Source organism: Chrysemys picta, chromosome 8 (assembly GCF_011386835.1).
Source record: "Chrysemys picta bellii isolate R12L10 chromosome 8, ASM1138683v2, whole genome shotgun sequence".
NCBI classification, from domain to species: Eukaryota; Metazoa; Chordata; order Testudines; family Emydidae; genus Chrysemys; species Chrysemys picta.
In genome coordinates, this window is record NC_088798.1 from 50,346,730 (window position 1) to 50,372,912 (window position 26,183).

Here is a 26,183-nt window from a genome sequence, read left to right on the forward strand (position 1 = left end):
AAAGAGCTGCTTTACTCCTGAATAAGGAACCTTGAATAAAGAAATAGTATAATAGACAGTAAAACTATTCTGCCTCTGCTTCACTGTAGAAATTCTGCATTGAACCTCCCCGAGTTCCCCTCCTGAATTGCTTCCTGTTATAAATTAAAAGAAACAGTACACCTCCTTGCATGAGTTGCCACCTTCTGATCTAAATCTTAAAACCAAGATCTTGCCATTTGTGGTCTTTTAATATCTCATAGCACTATTGCAAGAATAGAATTATTAATGCTGATGTCCTGGTAAAATTCAATCTGAGTAATTGAATACACCATAGATAAATTCACTTTGAGATTTTAATTTGATACCAGGATTCTTCACTTTTTTGGCCTGTTGTGTTTCATTGCTGTGAAAAGCTGCCCCATTCCATCCCGTAGGAAGCTGTATTTCAGCAGCAGTAGAAGTGATTCCAACATCAATAGCTTTTAGTTTGTGAATCACTTTAAGATGAAAGGTAATAGTATGATAAATCTCCATTGATTATTATAGTAACACCCACTTTAGGAAATGTAACTTTTGGTGCACAATATAGTCTTATAGGCAGACTCGTGAATATCGCTGTTATTATTCAGCTGAAAGGCATTTAATTACCTTAAATTTGTCCTGCTGGACTGTTTCTCCCTACAGACAATTTACAAATTTGCTCCCATCTTCCTAACTTTAATGTAAAATTAAGCTTGATTTTTAACATCTTAGCTAGGTGTTGAGCATCTGCAGCTCCTATTGAATATACGAATATTATAGAACTGAATAGAGAATTTTACCCTTCTATAGAATTTTACACAAGGATTTTAAAAAAACTATGGAAATTATCTAATTTTCTTTTAAATTCTATAGGGTTTTTTTTTTAATATTTTTAATGGAATCTTACTAGTTTTACCCTGGCAAACTGTATAGCAGGGGTAGGCAACCTTTCAGAAGTGGTGTGCCGGGTCTTCATTTATTCACTTTAATTTAAGGTTTCGTGTGCCGGTAATACATGTTAACGTGTTTTAGAAGGTCTCTCTCTATAAGTCTATATTATATAACTAAACTATTGTTGTATGTAAAGTAAACAAGGTTTTCAAAATGTTTAAGAAGCTTCCTTTAAAATTAAATTAAAATGCTGATCTTACACCGCCAGCCTGCTCAGCCCACTGCCAGCCTGGGGTTCTGTTCACCTAGGCCTGCAGCGGGCTGAGCGGGGCGACTCGAGGTCAGGGCAGAGGGCTGGGGTGTGTGTGGAGGTGCAGGGCAGAAGGCTGGGTGTTGGGGGGGAGGTAAGGGCAGAGGGCTGGGTGTTGGGGGCGACTCGAGATCAGGTCAGAGGGCTGGGGGTGTGTGGAGGTGCAGGGCAGAAGGCTGGGTGTTGGGGGGAGGTCAGGGCAGAGGGCTGGGGGTATGTGGAGGTGCAGGGCAGAAGGCTGGGTGTTGGGGGGAGGTCAGGGCAGAGGGAGGGGGGGTATGTAGGGGGTGCAGGGCAGAGGGGTGGGGTGCTCGGCTCGTAGGGGTGCTCCCAGCCCCCTGCCTTGAGCAGCTCAAGGCAGGGGGCTGGGAGGGATATGCCCTGTTCCACCCCCTTCCCCAAGGCCCGTCCCTACCTCTCTCTGCCTGCTCTACGGAGCAGGGAGCACACTGCCACTCGGCTCTGCTCCGCTCCCCCTCACAAGGGCTGTCGCCAGCAGGGAGAGGGGGGAGGAGGAGGAGGAGGGACCGGAATGCACCACGTTGTGGGAAGAAATGGGGGAGTGAGGGAGCTTGGCTGCCACAGGACCAAGCTTCTGCCTCCTGCCCCTGCAGGGGAGAGCGATGGGCGGGGGGCTGAGTGGGGCGGGGGGCCAGGACCCTCCCCCCTGCTCTCCCCTGCAGGGGCAGGAGGCAGAAGCTTGGTCCTGCGGCAGCCAAGCTTCCCTCCTCCCCCTTCTTCCCCCAGCGTGGAGCTTTCCAGCCCCTTCTCCTCCTCCTCCTCTCACCAGGCAGGCAGCGTGCCACTCAGAATCGGCTCGCGTGCCGTGTTTGGCAGTGTGCTGTAGGTTGCCGACTCCTGCTGTATAGGGCTCTTCCAAAGGGTTAATTACAATGTTAAGTTAAACTATGATCCTGTCTGAATTTTAAAATGTAAGAACATAACACTGATTCAGTGAGTGTGCCTATAGGATTAGGAGGAAAAAATGCGAGGGATGCTCTGGTTGTATATATTTACCCTAAACACAACACACAATGAATAAGGATGAACAACTGAGCTATGCTTGATAAAAAACATTTCTAAATAAAAGTGCTATTTAAAATGAAATTTTCCCAAATTACAGGAAAAATCAGTGAAGTTGTTTTGGATTAACAGAGCTAGGATGTGAAGGTAAATACCCAGGAATGATGCAGCAGCTAAAAGTGATGGGATTATTCAGAACTGACACCTACTGCTATGTTCAAACTGACACTGTAGCAGCCTTTATTTTTATCCCCCATTGGCAACTGTGCCACCAAGTCACTGCAGATCATGTGTGCAGAGATTTATTTTCATGCCCCCGAGGTAAGCAGTTGTCTCCTGTATGACACAAGTAGCGAGAAAGAAAAATCTCTTGGTGGAATACAGGACCTACATGAACTATAGGCCAACTGAACTCCAGCCAATCACAGCTGAGGCTGAGTACTGAAAACTGAATCGACACTGCTCACCAACAAAGATCTCCTCTCAGATTGCTGCAGATTGTGGTCCTGTGCAAGATCTATCATACTGTATTTGCGACTCCTAGAGTCGCTAATAAGAAAGTTGCCAGTGCACTATTGCAGGTTCTACACTCAAGGACATTACCTGGCTTTCACGTTAATACTTCTCAAGGGCAGTGTTCAGCCTTTAGAATAAGAATAATATTTCATTAGTAACAAGTTTAACCCCTCACTAGTTCACATCCCATGTAGATTTGTAAAGAAATCAATACAATTAATGCAAAGGAATTAGTTATCCCTTTCATAGACTATTAGGGTTGAAGAGACCCCAGGAGGTCATTTAGTACAATCCCTTGGTCAAAGCAGGACCAACACCAACTAAATCATCCCAGTCAGGGCTTTGTCAAGCCTGGCCTTAAAAACCTCTAAGTATGGAGATTCCACCACCTCCCTAGGTATCCCATTCCAGTGCTTCAGCACCCTCCTAGTGAAATAGTGTTTCCTAATATCCAAACTAGACCTCCCCCATTGCAACTTGAGACCATAGCTTCTTGTTCTGTCATCTGCCACCACTGAGAACAGTCTCCTTGGAACTCCATCCTCTTTGGAACTCTCCTTCAGTTAGTTGAAGGCTGCTATCAAATCCCCCCTAACTCTTCTCTGCTGCAGACTAAATAATCCCAGTTCCCTCAGTCTCTCCTCATAAATCATGTGCCCCAGCCCCCTAATCATTTTTGTTGCCCTCCACTGGACTCTCTCCAATTTGTCCACATCCCTTCTGTAGTGGGGGGGACCAAAACTGGACACAATACTCCAGGTGTGGCCTCACCAGTGCCGAATAGAGGGAAATAATCAGTTCCCTCAATCTGCTGGCAGTGTTCCTATTAATACAGCCCAATATGCCGTTGGCCTTCTTGGCAACAAGGGCACACTGCTGACTCATATCCAGTTTCTCATCCACTGTAATCCCTAGGTCCTTTTCTGCAGAACTACTGCAGTCAGTCCCCAGCCTGTAGCAGTGCATGGGATTCTTCCTTCCTAAGTGCAGGACTCTGCACTTGTCCTTGTTGAACCTCATCAGATTTCTTTTGGCCCAATCCTCCAACTTGTCTAGGTCACTCTGGACCCTATCCGTACCCTCTAGCAAATCTATCTCTCCCATCAGCTTAGTTTCATCTGTGAACTTGCTGAGGGTGCAATCCATCCCATCATCCAGATCATTAATAAAGACGTTGAACAAAACTGGCCCCAGGACCGACTCCGCTTGATGCCGGCTGCCAACTAGACATCGAGCCATTGATCATTACCCATTGAGCCTGATAATCTTGCCAGCTTTCTATCCACCTTATGGTCCATTCATCCAATCCATACTTCTTTAACTTGCTGGCTTTAAATAGCTGCATTCTTTAACTCGCTTAGAGAAACAAAAAATCTCCTTGCCTTCTGGAGGCAGGAGATGGTATGTGGAGAGAGAATTATTCATTTTAATAAGTGAGCTGGTTAGGAGCATGATGATTCTTTTTCCACCTTCTTCTGAAGCATCTTGTATTGATCGCTCTCTGGTGCAAATTACTGGACTGAATAGACCACTGGGAAGGCATATTCTTAACAGTTTTGGAAATGTCTGTATTTTGTCCAAGTAAGGGAGAGAAAGTGAGATAGACTGGCCAGATTCCCACACGAACACTCAGCCCAAACCCCTGCACTAAGTGGTCTATCCTGTTCTGTGATAATGGCCCTCTTCTGATAGCTAATAACTAAATCCTATAGCTCACATGGTAGCAGTCTGTGCTGTGGTGCTGAAAGTTGAGCATTTAAACCCTGATGACACATGACTAGAGAAGAGGTTGCTATGGTGGCATGTAATTATTTTTCCCTTAAAAAAAATCTAGAAAGTTACATGCAAAAAAACATATGGTGATAGAATTGTCAAGTCAAACACTTGAAAGTTAGAAAATGCTAATTTATGATTGCCCACACATCTTAGTCCAGCTCCTATTATGATACAATATTTTATTACATAATCACACACTGTTTTTCCACAGGACCCCTACCTCATTCAGTGTACAGGATGGATGCACAAGCAGGAGAATTAAAGTTGCTTAGGCAACTGTAAATATAGCATTACCTAATTTTGAGTGCTCAGTTTGGCAGATTAAATAGTATTCTTTTACCACAGATTTGTTGGAGGTTATTTTGTTTATATACACACATGCTCTACAGTTTTCTGTAGCTAATGATGCAAAACACTATGGCTTCAGGTAGTGTTACTATAACATTTTGAACCATTCAATATTCTTCCTTTTAAAAGGATCTACTTCTAATGTTTGCCGATTGAAGAAATGGGGCGTTTCTAAAGTATAGCTAGATAGCCAGCATAATGGTGCCAAACTGTAACTAAAATACAAGAAAAGCCAAAATTATAATCTTTGCAAACTGAAATGGCATAAAAATGTTTTAAGACTTTAGAGATGTCAGTCAGATTTCAGTAGATTTCCCCTATAATTGAAGAATGATAGTAACACAGTATATATAGTTAACACAAGTTGCATATAGGTAGGATTTTTTGTAGGTTTTTTCCCCTCCTTTTTGACAATTGGGAATAAAATTTCTTAGGTCTGTATAAAATATAAATTAATCATAACACTGTTATAAATAACAGAATTCTCAAATGCCTCTCAACAAATTGCCTACAAAGAGAATTTTTAGCAAGCAGTAGATTAGTAATATATGCCAGGCTCCCATGGGGTTTTTTATTATTATTATTTGGTAGCTAAATTGTTTTTTTTTTCTCAGAGGAAAACATGCCTTAAAACATCTCTGTTATAGCTGGATAATAACTCTTCAAGCTTAGAAATGGCCAGACTGAAAGAAATACTTTGCTTGAAAAAGTCATAGAAATGATCAGAGTCAGAGGGTTTAAGGCCAGAAGGGACCACCAGATCATCTAGTGATAGGGCTGATATAATGCAGACAATGGAACAGGAACATCACATTACCAACAGCACATTAATGCAAAGCAATAATGTTAACATTACACAACAATTTTTGACTTAATAATGCGGTGTATCACGGACACAGTATTTTGCAAGGAAGTTTGGTATTTTTAATGAGAGGAGAGGAAAATTAATTAGGCAAAGGTAATAAATTCTTTTAGGGCAAGCTGCTGAAAGATGGGAAGGTGGTACATGGGATGAAACCATATACCACTAAAGTTGGGGAGCAAATCAGGCTCTGTCCAAACATCTCCATCAGCACTGAAAAATACTCTTGCACTGTAAGGCTCTTGGAGAGTACCATTCATTATAACTTTAGAAAATAAATTTCCTCAATAATATGCCTAGTGATCATTCTGAGTTATTCAAAATTATATTTGGTGGTCAGGATGCACCATTCCTCCCTCCTAGGTGTGCCAAAGATCAGAATCTAGCTCTATTTCAAAATCCAAAATAAAATAGTTATCACAAAAAGAACAGGAGTACTTGTGGCACCTTAGAGACTAACAAATTTATTAGAGCATAAGCTTTCGGATATGCATATGCATCCGAAGAAGTGGGCAGTAGCCCACGAAAGCTTATGCTCTAATAAATTTGTTAGTCTCTAAGGTGCCACAAGTACTCCTGTTCTTTTTGCAGATCCAGACTAACACGGCTGCTACTCTGAAACCTATAGTTATCACAGACTATGTGATTATGGGTAGCATTTTCAAAAGTACTCATCATTGGCCTAATTCTGCTCCTTGGTGTTTTACCACTGACTTCAATGGGGCTAGTGTTAGGCCAACCTTGAGTGCTTTTGAAAATCTCACCCTACCATTAATTCCAGGATTGTGATAATGGTACGATCTATTGCTAGTTTACAACAATATTTTTCTTTATAAATGATAGAGGTGGGAAGAATACAAGCCCTGGGAAATGAAGCCTATAAAAGAAAGGACGTTAGCACATGACATATTATATATAAAGTGTAAAAGAAAATTGTAGCTCTTCTTTCATCCATATCCTCTCCAGTACTTCAGACACAGACCACTTGAAACAGTTCTTGTAAGAAAAGTAACAGCCACAACCTTCTATCCACTTCATCAGAAAAAGCCAATTATTGTTGATTCCCATCTTGGGGTGGGGAGGGAGGAAAGAACAGGAAAATCAACCCACCTCATTTTAACTGGTTCAAAAGATATTTTTTCAGGATTTTGAAATTATTACTTTCTAGCTTGTCATTAATAATTTCAGATTTTACTGCAGGGGGAAAAAAGTCTTCCTCAAATTACTCTCCACCAACCTAATTAAAATGAAAGTCAGATTTGAACTTCTGGGGAAGATTTCTATAGTAAGGTAAAGTTCAATGGACTCTTTGACACCTGAAAATGGAAATGTCGGGGTCCAATAATGTTCTACCACCCTAACTCCCTCCCCCCCCATACACAGAGTGCCTAAATTGGCTTTGTGCAGGGACCTAATACAGGGGATGGGGAGAGTGCTGTCACTACAAAGGATACTGGGCATGTGTACATCCATTCCATTGTAGATCAGTAGGCTATAGTGATACATATCACTATACTACATACTACATATCACCTAAGGATGGGGGCCAGTGAACCAGTGCTATTTTGCTGACCTATTTGTAAAGTATCTGATCCTATGCCATTTGTGTGTGCGTCTCTGCATGGCAATAACTACTCTTCATTTTTGAAATGATTCAGACACGAACTTAGGCAGTAATACAATCTTTACTGATGCTTGCATAAATTGATACAGATGAGGCTTCATTTTCAAAGGGGTCTCAGCTTGACCTCTACAATTTTACAGCCTGTTTTGCCCAAGAAATATCCAGATAGCTAAGCATTTTTATTATGCTCATTCACCACAGCATCTGAGTACGTGTCCAATATCCTGCTTGAGGTATGATCTCTTAGAAAATTAGACCCTCTACAATTTACAAAGCCACTACGTATGTTAGATTAAGTACATGCATGCATTATGAAGGGGCAAATCCTGACTCTGCTGTCAGTGAGTGGGCCAGATGTACTAGAACAAATACAGTTTCACTGCACAGAGAAGGGACAAAATCTGGGAATGTAGAAAGAGGACACATACCCATTGCGTGTGGTGTTCAGTGACAATACAGCACCTATGGTGCTTGCAAGACCTCTATCTTATTCTGTATCTGATTCTGACTGGCTATGTATAACAACAAGAGCTTCACAATGCCCCACCCATATCTGGGACACACATCCTTAATGGCACAGTCCCCAGTACCACATTGTGTACCAAACCTTTGCTCCTCAGGATATGCCTACTGGGTTATAGATTTGGCTAGTAAGTCTTTTACTGTTAAGAGAGGAAAATACTACAGACACTCAGATGCTTGGAGGCTTAGAAAAAAATTGGAATGTTAAGAACAATTTTGGCATGATCCAGTGCTCACTGAAGTAAAGGGAAAGGTTCAGTGGACATTAGGACCGGTGAAAACTAGTTAATAATAACCTTTACAGCTTTATGGCATTCCAAACCTTTGAGTGTTTAGTGGATGATGGACAGGGTGGGCTATTCAACTACTTGTGTACATTGTTTCTGCATTAAAAACTCTGACAGTAATTTATGCTAAAAGACGACGGACAAACTACTGTATTTCTTTACCAGTTTATTTATGAGAAAAAGAGATAATCTGACCTATGAGGAAAGGTTAAAAAAAAACTGGACATGTTTAGTCTTGAGGAAAGAAGACTGAGGGGGGACCCAGTAACAGTCTTCTAATATGTTAATGGCTTTTATAAAGAGGATAGTGATCAAGTGTTCTCCATATCCACTGAAGGTAAGGCAAGTAGTGATGGGCTTTATCTGCTGCAAGGGATGGTCTAGATACATTTTGGTCCTGCCTTAGTCCAGGGGGCTGAACTAGATGACTTCTCAAGGTACCTTCCAGCCCTACATTTCTATGATTCTATAAACAACTGGTATTAAGTTTTAATAATGTCTTACTAGAGCTAGCTGAATAGTAAATAAAACTGATTCACAAATATATTCATTATTAAATCAGACTTCAGTCCCTATGATCTGAGGAGTCACATGCAATATTAAATATTTTAACAACCACTGTGAAATTATGAGAACGTTAATGAGCACTGAAAGTTAATCAAGGCTGGTTCATGAACAATTCACTAACCAAAAGGAGATGCATTTGTAACAAGTGTCATTCAAAATAAATAGTTAACCAGCTCTACGTCTATGCAATGCAACATCACAAAATTACTGCTACATCCTCTTAGGACAACATGCAAACTGAGAGGAAATGTATATAACAGCTACACGTTCTAGACCAGGCCTGAATAAAAATGGAATTGATACAGATGTCAAAAATGAATGAAGAATATACTGAACAAGTACATATACTAATGAAGTGTTTACCAGTGGTTGTACAAATCTGACTAAAATCAAGTTAAAATGAGAGGCCCCGATTCAATGCAGCATTTAATACAAGCTTGACATTAATGGGTCCTCAACACATGCCTAAGTGCTTTGCTGAATCAGGTCCAGAAAGATGAAATACTGAATATTAAAAGAAATAGAGATAGCCAAAGGCTGCTATCTTATTCATGAAAGTAGTCCTGTAGACTTCACTGGGACTGCTTGCATGAGTAAATCAAGCAGAATTTATCAGCTAAAGGTTAGTCTCAACATACAAGTGATCACACAGTTATAATGTTATACTGAAACTGCAGAGCTGGACACTGGCAGATTTAAGAATGGAAATAAAGAATATAAAACTTTTTAAATTCCAAAGCTTCTGAGAAAAAGAATGGTGCAAAACCTATCTACAAAATATGAAGATAGAGCGATGTAAACAGGAAGTATGCGAGATTCTGTTTTGCCCATGAGTATTTGGAAAGACAGAAGAAACTGTGATTTAATTTGACATATGTCAGTAGAATAAAAATACTCAAAGACAAGAGATGCTCATCACTCATGAAATGTCAATTTGCCCAAGGCAAATTCTGGGAAAGAACTTGTTCACATGGAATGAGTATTTACTTATGGCACACTGCTACTCAAAATATTTTCAATGACTCCTAGACACCAAGCAGTCATATTGTTATCATTCTCACAAATCCATCCTAGAAAAACATCCTGTGCTCAAACAGAAATGTCAGACAATGACCGCACCACACCTTAAGTGGGGACATTGCTATCTGGATTACTGGGGGAAGGGATATACCACTTTAATGAGGGGGGTATAGAGGCACGGATACTCTTCAGAAGGTCAGTGATGACGCTAACTCATCCCCCGGGCACTGAAAGGGAAGGGAGTTGAGAAAGGGCACGTCCTGCGGGAGAAACCCCCTTTTCCCCAGACCAGGTGGAGCAGCACCCACCATCCCACCTTTGCAAGTGGTGAAATATCAGGTTTGGTCAGATCTTGCATTGCATTAGCTGCTCCTTTCTGGTGGGGCTGGGAAGGAATTTTTTCCTCACCACCAGATTGGCCAAGGCAGAGCGTGTGTGTGTGTGGGGGGGGAGTCTGAGGGGGTGGGGGGTTGCCTTACCCACAGTGGGTTCGGTGTGGGGAGGGAGGGAGTGAGTTGGCTGGTGAGCAGGGAACAGGAGTTACATAATGAGTTGCAACATCATAGCCTAAGTGTGATGTGGCTGTCCAGTGCAGGTACTCCATAGGGAGGGGATACACCGATCAGATAAATGGTTTGGTAAAGGATTTAAAGGAGGTGTTTGTTAAAGGAGGAGGGGGGGGTCGGGGTCCCTTTGACTGGCACAGCAGGGAGCCAACCACACCCTCCTTTATAACCCACCTTAAGCCTCGGGGGGGGGGGGGGAGAGGAATGGTAAGGTCCCAACAGCAGGTTGTTTGGGGACCAGAATGGGTAAGGGGGAGGGCTGATGGAAACCCTCTGGGTAGGTATTAAAATAATCATGGAGTTACCTATACTGTATGCTTTTACATCTGGACACCTAAGGTTTTTTAAATGAACAGTAGTGTGTCGTATTACTGTACAAAATCAAGTGAAGCATACATAGGTTTGAGCAGGATTAGATTCACTTTAACAAGACAACATGGTGTATGTATCTATCAAACTGTGATGTTTTGGTTTTTTGGTATACTGTACCTTTAAATTTCTAAGAAGAGAAAGAACAGACATTTTGTTTTCAAAGTTATGCGGCCTCTTAAAAAGAAGACGTGAACATGTACTATCATGACATGCTGTCACAAGTACCTTACTTTTGTTGTTTTCCTTAATCTTCCACAATTAAAGTAATTTTAGATTGAATTATACTCGTGGTTGTTTGTTTATGGGGAAAAAGACAGAACAGATGACGGTATTGACACTCTGAACACTAGAAAAGTTAAAACTACTTCCTGTAAATATCATAACAATATTTTCCATAAGTGCTACTTCAATTAAATGGTGCCCAGTTTGATTAGCACTGTAGTCAGAGGTTCATAATAGCCGCCACAAGTGCTGGACGACAAAAGCTCCATAAGTTGAGCCAGTTCAGCATACGCAAAAGTTTCCTGTTATTCTGAAGGGGTACAGCTGTCAGTCACAATCCCTTCCAAAGGACAGAGTTTATCACTTCTCTCTGACAATATATTACCTCCTCCTCCTCCCTATCTGAGGTTCTCCTATTTCAAATTAAATACAGTATATATCTGGCCACTGTAGTGTTTTCTTAATTGATGTTTCTGGATTCAGTACATGTGCTTATAGATTGTGATTAGTGCATTTTAAAACTTGGAATAAATAAATATACAAAATTAATTTGGGTTTGGAGCCAGTACTACTTGTCTTTACGATGCTCAGGAGATTTACTGTTAGAGGTGAGCAAGATTCTAACAGACTGTAATATTAGGTCAAAGAAACAATCTGAATAGTAGGTGTTTAACTGAAGCTCTTTAGTCTGTGAAACAGGGCTGGAAATCCTGCATTAACAGGCTCTCGTGCATGAAATTTATGCTATGTTCTGCCCTCAGTAGAGTTCAGACTAAAAAAATGCAACAGTGTGAAAATTAACATATCCTTTTAAATTATCTTTAAATCATTTAACATACCTTCTTTTTTAAGGTTTAAATCTGGGGGGAATGTGCGGATTGATTCATATCTTATCCACACTGGTTTGCTCACTCTAATTATTACACCTGAAAAGTGAATTTACTATTAGAGAAATGTGATATAGATTGTGATTGCCTTAAGATTGACAGAGATAAACAAACCTGCAGAAAGGAGCCTTCCATTTATCTACCCACTAAGATGCTGAAACCCCATTCTGCAGGACCACCTCTAGAAGGAGTTTTTTAGTGCATGCCCAATTTATTTATTTGGATTATTCTAAGAGGAAAACCCTTTCTGATATCTAGTTGGTTTTTTTGTTTGTTTGTTTTTTAAATTAACTGCAGCCTTGCTCCCTATGCAATACCTTCCTCCTCTGCTTTTTTTTTTTTTTTTTTTTAAAGATAATGGGTGAAAACCTGACCCTACTGCAGACAATAGGAGTTTTTAATGGGCCCAGAATTTCATTCCCTTTTTTTTTTCATTAACAGACAGCACCAGTTTTAAAAGCTTGTAGATTTTATATTATTTTCTATATTATAAGTTAATAAGGGAAGGAATTTCAAAGCTGCCTACATGGTTTGAGCACCCAATTTCCATTAATTTTAATGGGAACTGAGCATTCAAATCCCTTAAGCAGCTTTCAAAAAATCAGCCTAAGTTTCCAAATACAATAGGGAATGTCTGGTGAACAAGTTCTCTGCATTTAGTAAGTTTGGTTGCTTTGCCTTAAAAGGTTAATTCTTCACAGTGTGCAGGTTTTATTAGCCACTTTTCTAAATCTGTGTCACTTTAAAGTTATTTTACATTTTCTATTTCAGTTCATTGCATGCCAAGTACCAACAAGTTGGCTCCACTTTTATGAAATGCTCTTGCTGTCTCTGCCCAGAGTGGAACTCCAGGGAGCTGTGGCAGAGCATGTTTAGTGAAGGGCTTTCGTTTCCATAACTGTGCTCTTTATTTTAGTGCTGTGCATAGACACCACAGTGATAAGCATCATAGGAATGATCCAAAACCTGTTAAATGTCAATGGAAAATACCCATTGACATCCATGGACTTTGAATCAGATCCAACTGGTTCTTGAAACACTCACCCAACCAAAGTCCTGCAGAGGCTGCGTTTGGTGGGCCACTGTGATACAACTCATATCTGCTCAGTCCAGCTCTTAGGCTATGTCTACACTAGACTTTTGTCAGTAAAACCAACAAGGTCAGGCTATGAAAAAAACACCCCTATGACCGACAAAAGCTTCACCAACAAAAGTGCCAGTGTGGACAGGGTTATGTTGGTGGGAGATGCTCTCCCACCAATATAGCTACCACTACTTGTTAAGGGTGGTTGAATTATGCTGGCAGGAGAACTCTCTCCTGCCGGGATAGAGCGGCTACACAAGAGCCCTTACAGCAGTAGAACAGCTGTGACACTGTAGGGTCCATAGTATAGTCATAGCCTTTGTCAGCAGAAACGTTACATCTGGCAGGTGAACAGTCATGGGGGGGGGGCTTGATTTTTGTAAAAAAACAGACAGACAGACTGACCACATATATATTTTGTTAAAGGCTTGGATCAGCAGCGTTTGATTAGTGCATTGTAAAATGTGGTGAAAACAGAAATCCTAAAATGAAGAAAAGATCACCATTATTTTTAAATATCTCTATTTATATACATTTATGTAGGGGTTCTTGAAACTACATAGTATCCTTATAGGAAGTCTTCATAGTCACTGCTGTTGCAAATCCATCACTCTTACCTATTCAGAGAAAAATAGCTTAGGAACACTTGACCTACTACAGGACTCCTATATGGAGACTGTAAAAGATGGGTACACAGCGTTAACTGTTTTGAAGTACTCAATATGAAAACCCATGTGTTGAAAGATACAGTGCTATATCCAGTATCACAGTTATAGGGCTTGTGGTACCTCTGACCCTTTCTCTGGCGTCTCCGAGTGACACTCAGAAATGTCAGGTTTTGTGCCTTTACCAATCCTGGGGTGAATTCTACAATTCTCCCACTCTTAGACCAGGCCATGAGTTACAGTATCCTGTGTATCAGCCGCATTTACCCAGCAGGTCCAACTGAGTTTGGCACTTGCTACTCTTCCCCACTGAAGTCCATGACCAGTAGTGTATGTAGTGATCAAACATCTTTCTTTAACCCAAAATATTATTTATTTTAACAGTGAGAACAAAGCATTTATAGAAAAAGGATTTTAAAACACACACACAGTCTAACTAAAGACGGACCATAATGCATGGTAGTTTAGGCAAGCCTAACTTCTTCAGACAGCCCAGTAGATTGTGTATGTCTGTCTGACACCCTTGAACAACTGAAACCTCTCCTGAGATAATCTCTGTTTAAACTGCTATAGTAGTTTTCATTTTCTGATTCCCAGGCCTTTTCCTGCAATGGCATTATCCTTTAACAGTCTTCAATTGTTTGCCAATAAGTGGTTTAGTTTGAACCATTAGGTTTCTTTCCTGCTTGTTTTGTTTAAAGCCCTCTTCCCAACCCTGCTTGAATTAAACCAATATATTAATACAGTAAACGTCCCAATAGCCGAGTCAACCTCCAGTATTTATACATTATTAAATAAAGCTTAATTGCTGTCATATCTTATACCTCTCCTAAAATCAGGAGGAGTGGTTCAGTTTGTATTGCTATTATTAAGAACCCATGGGGTTTTCAAAAAGACCGAGTGGAAAAAAGAGAGAGCAAAAGAAAACTCATTATGGCAGATAGCACACTACTTTGGTATTTTAGCAGGCTAGCCTGCAGGTCTTATTTCAATGAAGCGACTGTAGTACAATCTCCAGTGACACTTTTTAGGTCAGATAGTCCAGTCACAGAAATTAAGACAGGGTGTGCAGATGTGTCAGATAGGATAGTTGGTTCTCTACAGGAATTTCCCAGCAGGGGAGGAAAACCAAAGAGAATAAATTTCCACAAACTCGTACTGTTTAGCGTCTGGTGATGCTGGTGAATCAATGTCATTTTTGCATTCAGTAAAATTCCACTGCAGGAAGAATAGAGGCAGCCGTGATGCACAATCATATTACGCGTCTATGAATGCTTGTCCTAAGGATCAATTTAAAGAGAGGGAAATGAAAGATACATGGAAGATAAGTTGACAAGTTGTAAAAACAAGCAAGCAATGATGGTACTTTTAGTATAACACATTTTCCTCAGAACAAGTTTGCTAAAATATCTGTCACTCACCCTCCCCAAAATCCCTCCAAAATAAAATAATAATACTAGGTTGGTTAGTTGGTACCTAAAATAATAATCCCAAAGTAGCTGCCTGCGGTTTATTTGAGTTTTTTGACTCATCAGTAAGGCCCTACTTGAACTGTGGGATGATTGTCAAAAAGTTGTGTCTGAGTTGTGGACAAGCGATGGAAAATTGCGGAAAAGTAATAATGGACCATATTACAGTATTTGTGGTAATAAAGCCCATTATTACTTTTCCACAATTGTCCACTGTTGGCTACCCAAAGCTGAGAGCAAGGGCCCAGGGCTGACAGTAGGAACATGGAGCTGAGAGTGGGCAGCTCCCACTGTTGGCTGTCTGGGGCTGAGAGCTGGAACCCGGGACTGACAGTCAGGGCTGCAAAATTGCAGTGGAAGCCTAATATTGTGGAATCCACAATTTCTGCAATATTGCAAGTTAAATAGGGCCTTACTCATCAGTATAATTCAGCATCACTGTCACAGCATGAAGAAGAGTGCAAAAAAAAAAAAAAAGCAAAAAACAAAGCAGAGCCAACCCCCCCCCCCTGTCTAATAGTGATGCAGTAGCATTGACCCTTTACTTCTAGTTATTAGCCAACAAATATATGCAGCCATATGCTCAGGGTTACATCATAGGCAACTGAAGAGCAAGTGAGGGCTGGGGATTCAAACTCACAATTTATACTGGCTATTGACCATCTCCAAAAATATCAGTAGCAAACAGTTCATGGAGTACATTTTGATAGGAAATTTTTTCAGTCCAAAAACTTAGACTAGTTCTAATCACTAAAGCACCATCAACATTTATAAGGCCATACTGTCCATTACTCCACTCTGGCAATGTAAAAGAGCCTTAAAATGTGTACACCTGTTTTATAATCCTGGGGGAATTCACAAAGAAAAATGGGAACAGCTACATTCTGCTCTGTCTGAGGTGACAGAGCCTGCCCTACGCCACACCTACCTCTTCAGAAAGATCCCAAAGCCCTGCCCCTCTATGCTGAACATGCTGCAATAGTGAGCAAGAGGGACACAGTGTCTCTCTTTCTCCCAGGCATGACTGCCCAGCCTCCTCCTCCTCCCCCTCCCCCCGCTGCAGTGATTTACATCTCTACCAGCTGCTCTGAGTGCCCAAACAGACCTGCCTGCACTGCCAGGGAGGGGGTGCATGACCGCTCTTTTGGCTTCCCTTTGCTTCCCCGTCAGAAGTCATTTTTCTGTGGGGAAGCAAAGAAATACGCGGGAGCCATGAATTCTGTGCACGCACAGTGACACAGAATTCCCCCCCAGAAGTGGGGAAAGGAGATAAAAGGAAAGCAATGAGGCAAGAGAGCCTGTTTCTTAACTGAGCTGAGGAGTAGTACCATGCCATAAATGGCATGACATTCAGCTTTCTGTTATGTGGGTATATTCTGTTATGTGGGTATATTTCTGTTATGTGGGCATCCTTAATACCTTTTCCATACTACTTGTTTTGTGCATTAAATTGTCACTTTGAAAGAACTTGTTTTGTTCAGCCTTACAGTGAAAAGGTTCTTCTGGATGGATGAAGTTCAGGGCAGTGGCCTTTATATCACCTCAGCCCTATCTTGAGCACTTAAGCTCTGAAAATGCCCTGTTCTGGCCCTCTATGCATCAGCTTTTGTGTATACCTTAAGAAATATATTTTGGGTGTGGAAAGAAAGGGGTGCATTGTTTTAACTTCTTTGTTGCAGCTTCGGTTCTGCAATGAATAATGGGGGAAGCTTTAAAGTAAAGTGTCACATGGGTTATGTACCTGGTGCAGGGGATGGCACTGAGGACGACTTTTCCAAATATGTTAGGTATTAGCAAAGCAATTAATTAAAATAGCCATTTGTGAGCCAACTGTCACTATATTAACCAAGTTGCTGAAAAGTGATGTAGTTTAGCACCTAATGTGTGTTCAAATTCATTTTTTACTAAATAACTCTCCTATGAAATTCTTGGTTAGTCTTTAAAAGAAGAGGGAAATAACATCCTGAGGATTTCATGTGTGTTTTTTTTTCCCATTGGCTCCATTGCTCATTTTACAAGTATATGGCCAGATATATAACTAAGAATGGATACCAGGAGAGGATCAGGCCCATATTGTTACTGTTGTTTTTAATAATTGTGAGCACAGCAAGTCATCCCTGCATCTTTTCCTGCTCATGCATCATCACTGGAAATCCTAGTTCCACTAAAGTGTATAAAGGAATAGAATCTGAAAGTCAAAAACAGCCACTTTGTTCCACTCAGTGGCATAAAGGGGATGTGATACAGTTGTAAATAGCAGTAGAAATTTCCCGGTCAGAGGGGAACTCCCTGCTGGCACATATATTCTACTTCTGGGCCCTGAATCTTCCCACCAGGAAGGGGGCACATTGAAACTTCGCTCTTCCAGTCCACCACTGGCAGGGCCGGCTCTAGCTATTTTGCCACCCCAGGCAAAAAAGCCTCCCACCGCCCCCCCCCCCAGCGCGGCAGGGGAGGGCACCGAGCCCGGCCGCAGGCCGCTCTCCCCGACCGGCCAGAGTGCCGGGGGGAGGGCGGCCTGCGGCTCCGCTGGCGGCCAGAGCCCCGGGAGGAGGGCGGAGAGCCCGGCCGGGGCTCCGCTCTCCCGGCGGCCAGAGCGCCGGGAAGAGGGCAGCGAGCTGGCCGGGGCTCCGCTCTCCCCGGCAGCCAGAGTGCTGGAGGGAGGGCGGAGAGCCCGCCGCAGCTCCGCTCTCCCCTGCGGCCAAAGCGCCGGGGGGAGGGCGGAGTGGTGGCCAGAGCGCCGGATGGAGGGTGGAGAGCCCGCCGCGGCTCCACTCTTCCCGGCGGCCAGAGCGCCGGGAGGAGGGCGGCAAGCCTGCCGCGGCTCCGCTCTCCCCCGTGGCCAGAGCGCCGGGGGAAGGGCGGAGTGCCGGCTGGGGCTCCGCTCTCCCCGGCGGCCGGAGCCGGAGCACCGTGCCGCCCCCTTCCAGGTGCCGCCCCAAGCACAAGCTTGGTGGGCTGGTGCCTGGAGTGGGCCCTGACCACTGGATCTCATGCCACTGGCATTACTTAGAGCTGTCTGGCAGGAGCTCTACATGGCATAAGGGCAGGGATGGGGAACTGCAACTGCCCCAAATTTCCCACCTTTTCTACTGCACCAAGTGAAGTTCTGGTGCAGGCAAGAATCTAAGGGGATGTCTACATTTTGAGCTACTGGTGTAAAATCCAGCTCCAAGAGACATGCTTGCACTAGCTCTGATCAAACTACTGCACTAAAAGTAGAGCATAGCTGCATGATATGAGTGCTGGATGGAGCTAGTCATCCTGAATATGTACCTCTCCAAGATGATCAATCAGAGCTATCACAGGTGTATCTTCTTGAGCTGGAATTTACACCTCCACTTCGAAGTGTAGACATGTGTTACAGTGAAATTGTGGTGCAGCTGAAATACCAAGATTGCTCTTATACTTTCCCTGTCTTCTTTAATTAGGAAAGTACAGCAACAGACAGTACATGTGCATTACTTTTACATTTACACTGTAACATTCTACAGATTCTTAAACCACAATGAAAGCCAAATATGATGATAGCATATAACATCACGGATAAAATTTGCAGATGACACAAACATTGGGGGAATGGTAAATAATGAAGATGCCAGGCTCTGATACAGAGTGGTCACGGTCACTTGATAAACTGGGCACAAGCAAACAATATGCATTTTAATATGGCTAAATGTAAATGTATACATCTAGGAACAATGAACATAAGCCTTACTTACAGGATGGGGACTCTATCCTGGGAAGCAGTGACTCTGAAAAAGATTTGGGGGTTGTGGGTAATCAGCAGAACAGGAGCTCCCAGTGTGGTGCTGCAGCCAAAGAACTAATGTAATTGTGAGATGCATAAACTGGGGAATATTTAGTAGGAGTAAAGAGGTTATTTTACCTCCTTATTTGGCATTAGAGTGACGACTGCTGCAATACAGTGTCCAGTTCTGATGCCTTCCATTCAAGAAGATTGTTGATAAATTGGAGAGGGTTCAGAGAAGAGCCATGAGAATGATTAAAGGATTAGAAAACATGCCTTATATTGATAGACTCAAAGAGTTCAATCTATTTAGCTTAACAAAAAGAGGGTGAAGGGGTGACTTGATTACAGTCTATAAATATCTACATGAGAAACAAATAATTAATAATGGGCTCTTTGAACCAGCAGAGACAGGTATTACATAGTTCAATGCTGGAAGTTGAAACTAGACAAATTTAGACTGGAAATAAGGCGTCAGTTTTTAACAGTGAGAGTAATTAACCCTGGAACAATCTACCAAGTCACAGTGGATTCTACGTCACTGACAAATTTCAAACTAAGTTTGGATGTTTTTCTAAAAGATCTTCTCTAGGAATTATTTTGGGAAATCCTTTGGTCTGTGTTGTACAGAAGGTCACTGCAGATGATCACAAATTATCCCTCTTGGCATTGGAATCTATATCTCAAATGGGGATCATTTATTTCTCTTTTACCTCTCATCCATTAAATAAGAAAAAGATGAGACTGACAAGATTTTCCTCTGTTCTTCTTTTCCTTATTTTGGCTCACAAAGCTTTATTTTTCACACCTGTCTTATGTGTCTTTGATCCCCCCTTGTAGCTCATCCCATTCTGTTTGTAGCCTTCTCTCTCATTTTCACAACAGTTTCTTGGTTTGGGTTTATGTCTTCTGAACAGCACAATTACAAGCACTTTCTGTTTGGGCTATGACACACCATTAGCTACCATCAGCCTCACCACTGCTCCCTTGTACGTCTATTTATTGCTCAATAATTTCTCTTTGTACTTCGACTCTCTATTTAACCAAAGGAACTGCAGTACAGCCAACTTTATTTAAGCAGCCTTAATGGTAATTCTTATTATTGCTCCTAATTTTCTGATTTGAAACTCATTAATAATAAATTATAATGATTTGCACTTACACAACATCTTCCATCCATGATATCCAACCACATTACGAACATTAATTGAGCACCATCACAACTTTGTAAGTAAGAGATAGCAAAAGGAAATGTTGACAGCATTTGATATGATGTTGTAGCCTCAAAAGAGATCTTTAATAACTGATAAGAGATAGATATGGACAAGAGAAAGTTTCTGGATAGAAACTGATTTGCATGGAAATCACATACTGTAGATGTAAGAAATTAGTCAATTTAAAGCAAATTATTCATTATCAGCAGGAAGCTCAGAAGTGACAGGTTTGATATTAAAAATAAGGTTTAAATAAATTCTACAAACTATGCATTGTGCCTAGTCATGTTTTATCATGATAACTTTCGGGGCTCAGAATGAATGGATATGATTTCCTGAGCTGTGCAAGTGCTGAAGGTTGAGGGTGCTGGCTCTGTTGCCAACAGACCAATAAAAGGGAAATGTCAGCTGGCCATAGAAATCCAGAAGAAAAGCAGTATTTTGTTTTGAGAGAATTGTGGAGCTGTCCAGGGCAGTCATTCTCTATTCAGAGCTGGCCATCCCTATTCTTACCCCTCCATGATATAACAGCTAAGGATATGGAGGAACAATAGAGCCACCACCTGGTCCCTGCTGCTGTTCTCAGACTTCAGTAGCCTGTGCCACTCCACCCCAACTTATCTGTGTGGGGCTGTACTTGGTAGATCCCACTTTTATCTCATCAACACAATATTGCCCTGCCTACAAAATTTTGGAAATATTCCAAATATAGTGTACCCAGTCAGTTCAGCCCAGCTTTCATATATTGAATACTCATAATGAAATACGTGTGAACACCCTAGAAACCAAGAACCAGGCATGGACATTATTTGGAAAACTGTTTCAAATAAGAAATTTTAAATATTCACGACCTGTTCACTGACAACTCACACACAGAAGAAACAATAAAATGTATTGAATCCATCCAATCTGTATTAATAAAAATATAGAATATTCACTATGAATCCTGCAAACTCGTCTTACTCATCTGAATAATCTTATCACTCAGGACTAGATCATTACAGCTCTTACCCAGATGCCAGGGCCGGCTCCAGGCACCAGCCGACCAAGCACGTGCTTGGGGCGGCAGCTTGGGCCGGGGCGGCGCTCAGGTTTTTATTAATTTATTTATTGGGTGGGGGCTGGCGCGGCGCTGGAGGGGCGGGGGCTGGCGCTCGGAGGAGGGGCAGGGGTTGGCGCGGCGCGGCCTTGGGGGGGCGGGGGCTGGTGCTCGGAGGAGGGGCGGGGGCTATTGCTGCGCGGCGCTGAGGGGGCGGGGGTTGGCGCGGCGCTGGGGGGCCGGGGACTGGTGCTCGGAGGAGGGGCGGGGGCTGGTGTGGCGCGGCGTTGGGGGGGCAGGGGCTGGCGCTTGGAGGAGGGGCGGGGGTTGGCGCGGTGCTCGGAGGGGGCGTGGCTTCGGGCGGCCTGGCGTTCTGGGGGGCGGGGATTCAGGCGGCGTGGTGCTGGGAGGGCGGGGATTTCGGCGGCACTGGGTGGGGTATGGCGGCGCGGCGTGGCGCTCGCAGGGGTGGGGGCAGCACTCTTCTTTTTTGCGTGGGGCGGCAAAAAAGTTAGAGCCGGCCCTGCCAGATGCTCCCACTTACTCTACTGCTTGGTTATCCTTAGGGTCCTGGGAGGTGAAGCAGATGCCCCTTGCCTGATTCTTCCCTATTAGCAAGTTGGTGAAGGCAGGGTAAGAGATGGACAGGAAATGGGAGGAACTTTTAATGCACCCTCCCTCCCCTATTTGCTAGTCAGAGTAGCTGACATGGTGAATAAAAAGGACTAAGCTGCTCCACAAAAAAAGAGTGAAATAACCTATTCCTCTGACAAAAATAAGGCAGGGGCAGAAAGGAATTGTACCTCTCTGAGTCATGCTTCATTCTCTGGTCTCCTCTTGGGATGGTGCATCATCTATGCAGCATCACTTATGCAGGAGTGATTAAAACGTTACAATCTTATCCTCAAGTAATCTCATTGAAATCTCCCCCCGATTCCCCTTATTAGTGAATTCACAAAATTAAATGATCCACATAGGTCTCCTAGCCATTAATGTGAATTAGTAAATGTCTGTTTTAATTTAAAATGAACAGGTGATGGCATTCTGATTTTTGGTTTTAATACATTCTATCTGAGAGAATCACAGTACTAGTATTTATTATTGAGGGCTCATGAAATATAAAGAAGTACAAAGTAATTTCAGGCTGACTGGAGACATTGTTAATTTTTGTAACACTGCCTCTCTCATTCATAGACTCATAGACTCTAAGGTCAGAAGGTACCATTATGATCATCTAGTCTGACCTCCCGCATGATGCGGGCCACAAAAGCTGACCCACCCACTCCTGGAAGAATTCTCTCCCTTGACTCAGCTGTTGAAGTCCCCAAATCATGATTTAAAGACTTCAAATCGCTGAGAATCCTACAGCAAGCAACCCCTGCCCCATGCTGCGGAGGAAGGCGAAAAACCTCCAGGGCCTCTGCCAATCTACCCTGGAGGAAAATTCCTTCCTGACCCCAAATATGGTGATCAGCTGAACCCTGAGCATGCGGGCAAGATTCTCTAGCCACACTCTCTGGAAAAAGTTCTCTGTAGTAACTTTTAATATCCCATCATTGACCATTGTTGCTAATTACCAGCGATGGCACGTTATTGCCCTATTGACTAAAATCACTTTATCCCATCAAACCATCCCCTCCATAAACTTATCAAGCTTAATCTTAAAGCCAGAGAGGTCTTTCGCCCCCACTGTTTCTCTCGGAAGGCTGTTCCAAAACTTCACCCCTCTGATGGTTAGAAACCTTCATCTAATTTCAAGCCTAAACTTCCCGACAGCCAGTTTATATCCATTCGTTCTCGTGTCCACATTAGTACTGAGCTGAAATAATTCCTCTCCCTCCCTGGTATTTATCCTTCTGATATATTTAAAGAGAGCAATCATATCCCCCCTCAGCCTTCTTTTGGTTAAGGTAAACAAACCGAGCTCCTTGAGTCTTCTTTCATACGACAGATTTTCCATTCCTCGGATCATCCTAGTGGCCCTTCTCTGTACCCATTCCAGTTTGATTTCATGCTTTTTAAACATGGGAGACCAGAACTGCACACAGTACTCCAAATGAGGTCTCACCAGTCCCTTGTATAACGGAACCAGCACCTCCTTATCCCTACTAGAAATACCTCACCTAATGCATCCCAAGACCGCATTAGCTTTTTTCACGGCCATGTCACATTGCCGACTCATAGTCATCCTGCGATCAACCAGGACTCCGAGGTCCTTCTCCTCTTCTGTTACTTTCAACCGATGCGTCCCTAGCTTATAACTAAAATTCTTGTTAGTCATCCCTAAATGCATAACCTTACACTTCTCACTATTAAATTTCATCCTATTACTATTACTCCAGTTTACAAGGTCATCCAAATCTCCCTGCAGGATATCCCGATCCTCTCCGAATTGGCAATATCTCCCAACTTTGTGTCATCCGCAAACTTTATCAGCCCACTCCTACATTTGGTTCCGAGGTCAGTAATGAATAGATTAAATAAAATCGGACCCAAAACTGAACCTTGAGGAACTCCACTGGAAACCTCCCTCCAACCTGACAGTTCACCTTTTAGTACGACCCGCTGCAGTCTCCCCTTTAACCAGTTCTCTATCGACCTCTGGATTTTCATATCAATCCCCATCTTTTCCAATTTAACCAATAATTCCTCATGTGGTACCGTATCAAACGCTTTACTGAAATCGAGGTATATTAGATCCACCACATTTCCTTTATCTAAATAATCTGTTACTTTCTCAAAGAAGGAGATCAGGTTGGTTTGGCACGATCTACCTTTCGTAAAACCGTATTGTAATTTGTCCCAATTGGCATTGTCCTCAAGGTCCTTAACTACTTTCTCCTTCAAAAATTTTTCCAAGACCTTGCATATTACACATGCTAAACTAACAGGCCTGTAGTTACCTGGGTCACTTTTTTTCCCCTTCATGAAAATAGGAACCACATTAGCTATTCTCCAGTCAAACGGTACCACCCCCGAGTTTACAGATTCATTAAAAATTATCGCTAACGGGCTTGCAATTTCTTGCGCCATTTCCTTTAATATCTCGGATGAAGATCATCCGGTCCGCCCGATTTAGTCCCGTTAAACTGTTCGAGTTTGGCTTCTACCTCGGATACGGTAATGTCAATCCCCACTCCTTTATTCCCATCCGTCTCGCTTCTACTATTCCTCAGCCTTTCATTAGCCTCATTAAATACCGATGCAAAATATTCATTTAGATATTGTGCCATGCCTAGATTATCCTTAATTTCCACTCCATCTACAGTCTTAAGCGGTCCCACTTCTTTCTTTGTTTTCTTCCTATTTATATGGCTATAAAAGCTCTTGCTATTGGTTTTAATTCCCCTCGCAAGGTCCAACTCTACACGGCTTTTGGCTTTTCTCACTCCATCTCTACATGCTCTGACCTCAATAAGGTAGGTTTCTTTGCTGATCCCTCCCATCTTCCACTCCCTGTACGCTTTCTGTTTTTTCTTAATGATCCCTCTGAGATGCTCGCTCATCCAGCTTGGTCTATATCTCCTGGCTGCGAACCGTTTTCCCTTTCTCGGGATACAGGCCTCCGACAGCTCCTGCAACTTCAACTTGAAATCATCCCAGGCGCCTTCTGCCTTTAGATCCCTAAATATGTTAGTCCAATCCACTTCCCTAACTAGTCCCCTTAATTTATTAAAGTTAGCCCTATTGAAATCGTAAACCTTAGTCTCCGATTTAATTCTGTTAATCTTTCCATTTAGTTTAAACTGAATTAGCTCATGATCACTCAAGCCAAGGTTGTCCCCTATAACCATTTCCTCAACGAGGTCTTCACTACTCACCAAAACCAAATCTAAAATGGCATCCCCCCTCGTCGGTTCAGCAACTACTTGATGAAGGAATTCATCAGCTATCAGGTCTAGGAAAATCTGAGCCCTATTATTGTTACTAGCATTTGTTCCCCAATCTATATCCGGGAAGTTAAAGTCTCCCATGATTACACAGTTCCAATTAGTATTTACTTAAAGAGTTCTCTGTCCATATCCAGGCTAGATCCTGGCGGTCTATAGCACACCCCAAGCACTATCCCAGGGGAGGCTCTAGTAGTTCTTTTACCCAATGTGAGTATTGCCCAGACAGACTTGGTCTTATCCATTCCATCACTTATTATTTCTTTACAGTTTACCTCATTATTGACATACAATGCTACTCCCCCACCTTTACCTTTAATCCGGTCCTTCCTAAACAGCACATACCCTTCCATACCTGTACTCCAGTCATGACTACTGTTCCACCACGTTTCAGTTATTCCTATGATATCCGGTTTCATTTCTTGGACCAGGAGCTCTAATTCCTCCATTTTGTTACCTAGGCTTCTTGCATTGGTGTATTAACATCTTAATTTATGCCGTTTGGCCTCTCTCACATTTGTTATCCCATTTGGTATGCACACTGTACTGATAGTATGACCTTTTAGTCTAATATCCCCTCCCCCCTCCTCCTTATGTCCAATCTCGTCCCCCCGGCTATATCTGTTCTTATCTTATTGTCCTCCCTCTCAATGTTATAATCTGGTGTGGAGATTAACTGGACATCTCCCAACCATCTCCCCCAAATTCCTAGTTTAAAGCTCTTTTGATGAGATGAGCCAGCCTTCCTCCTAGAAGTCTATTTCCTTCCCTACTCAGGTGAAGTCCGTCCCGTGAGAACAGTTTTTTGTCCCTGAAAGCCTCCCAGTGGCCATACATCCCAAAGCCCTCTTTATAGCACCATTCCCTTAGCCAACTATTTATCATCACAATCCTGTCACCCCTTTGCTGCCCTTCTCTAGGAACAGGCAGAATCCCACTGAAGATGATCTGAGCCTCGATTTCCTTAAGCATCTTCCCCAGCCTGGCATAATCTCCCTTGATTCTCTCTAGCGAGAACCTAGCCATGTCATTCGTTCCTATGTGAAGGATGATCAAGGGGTTCTTACCTGCTCCTTTTAGGATCCTTTTCAGCCGCAGGTCCACATCCCGTATCTTAGCGCCCGGTAGACAGCACACCCGTCTATTCTCTGGGTCTGCCCTGGTCACAGGCCTGTCCAACCTCCTCAGTAAGGAGTCCCCAATCACGTAAACCTGCCTTTGCCTGGTGACAGTGAGATCTACTAATCTATCCCGTTCCCTCTAGTTGCAACCCCT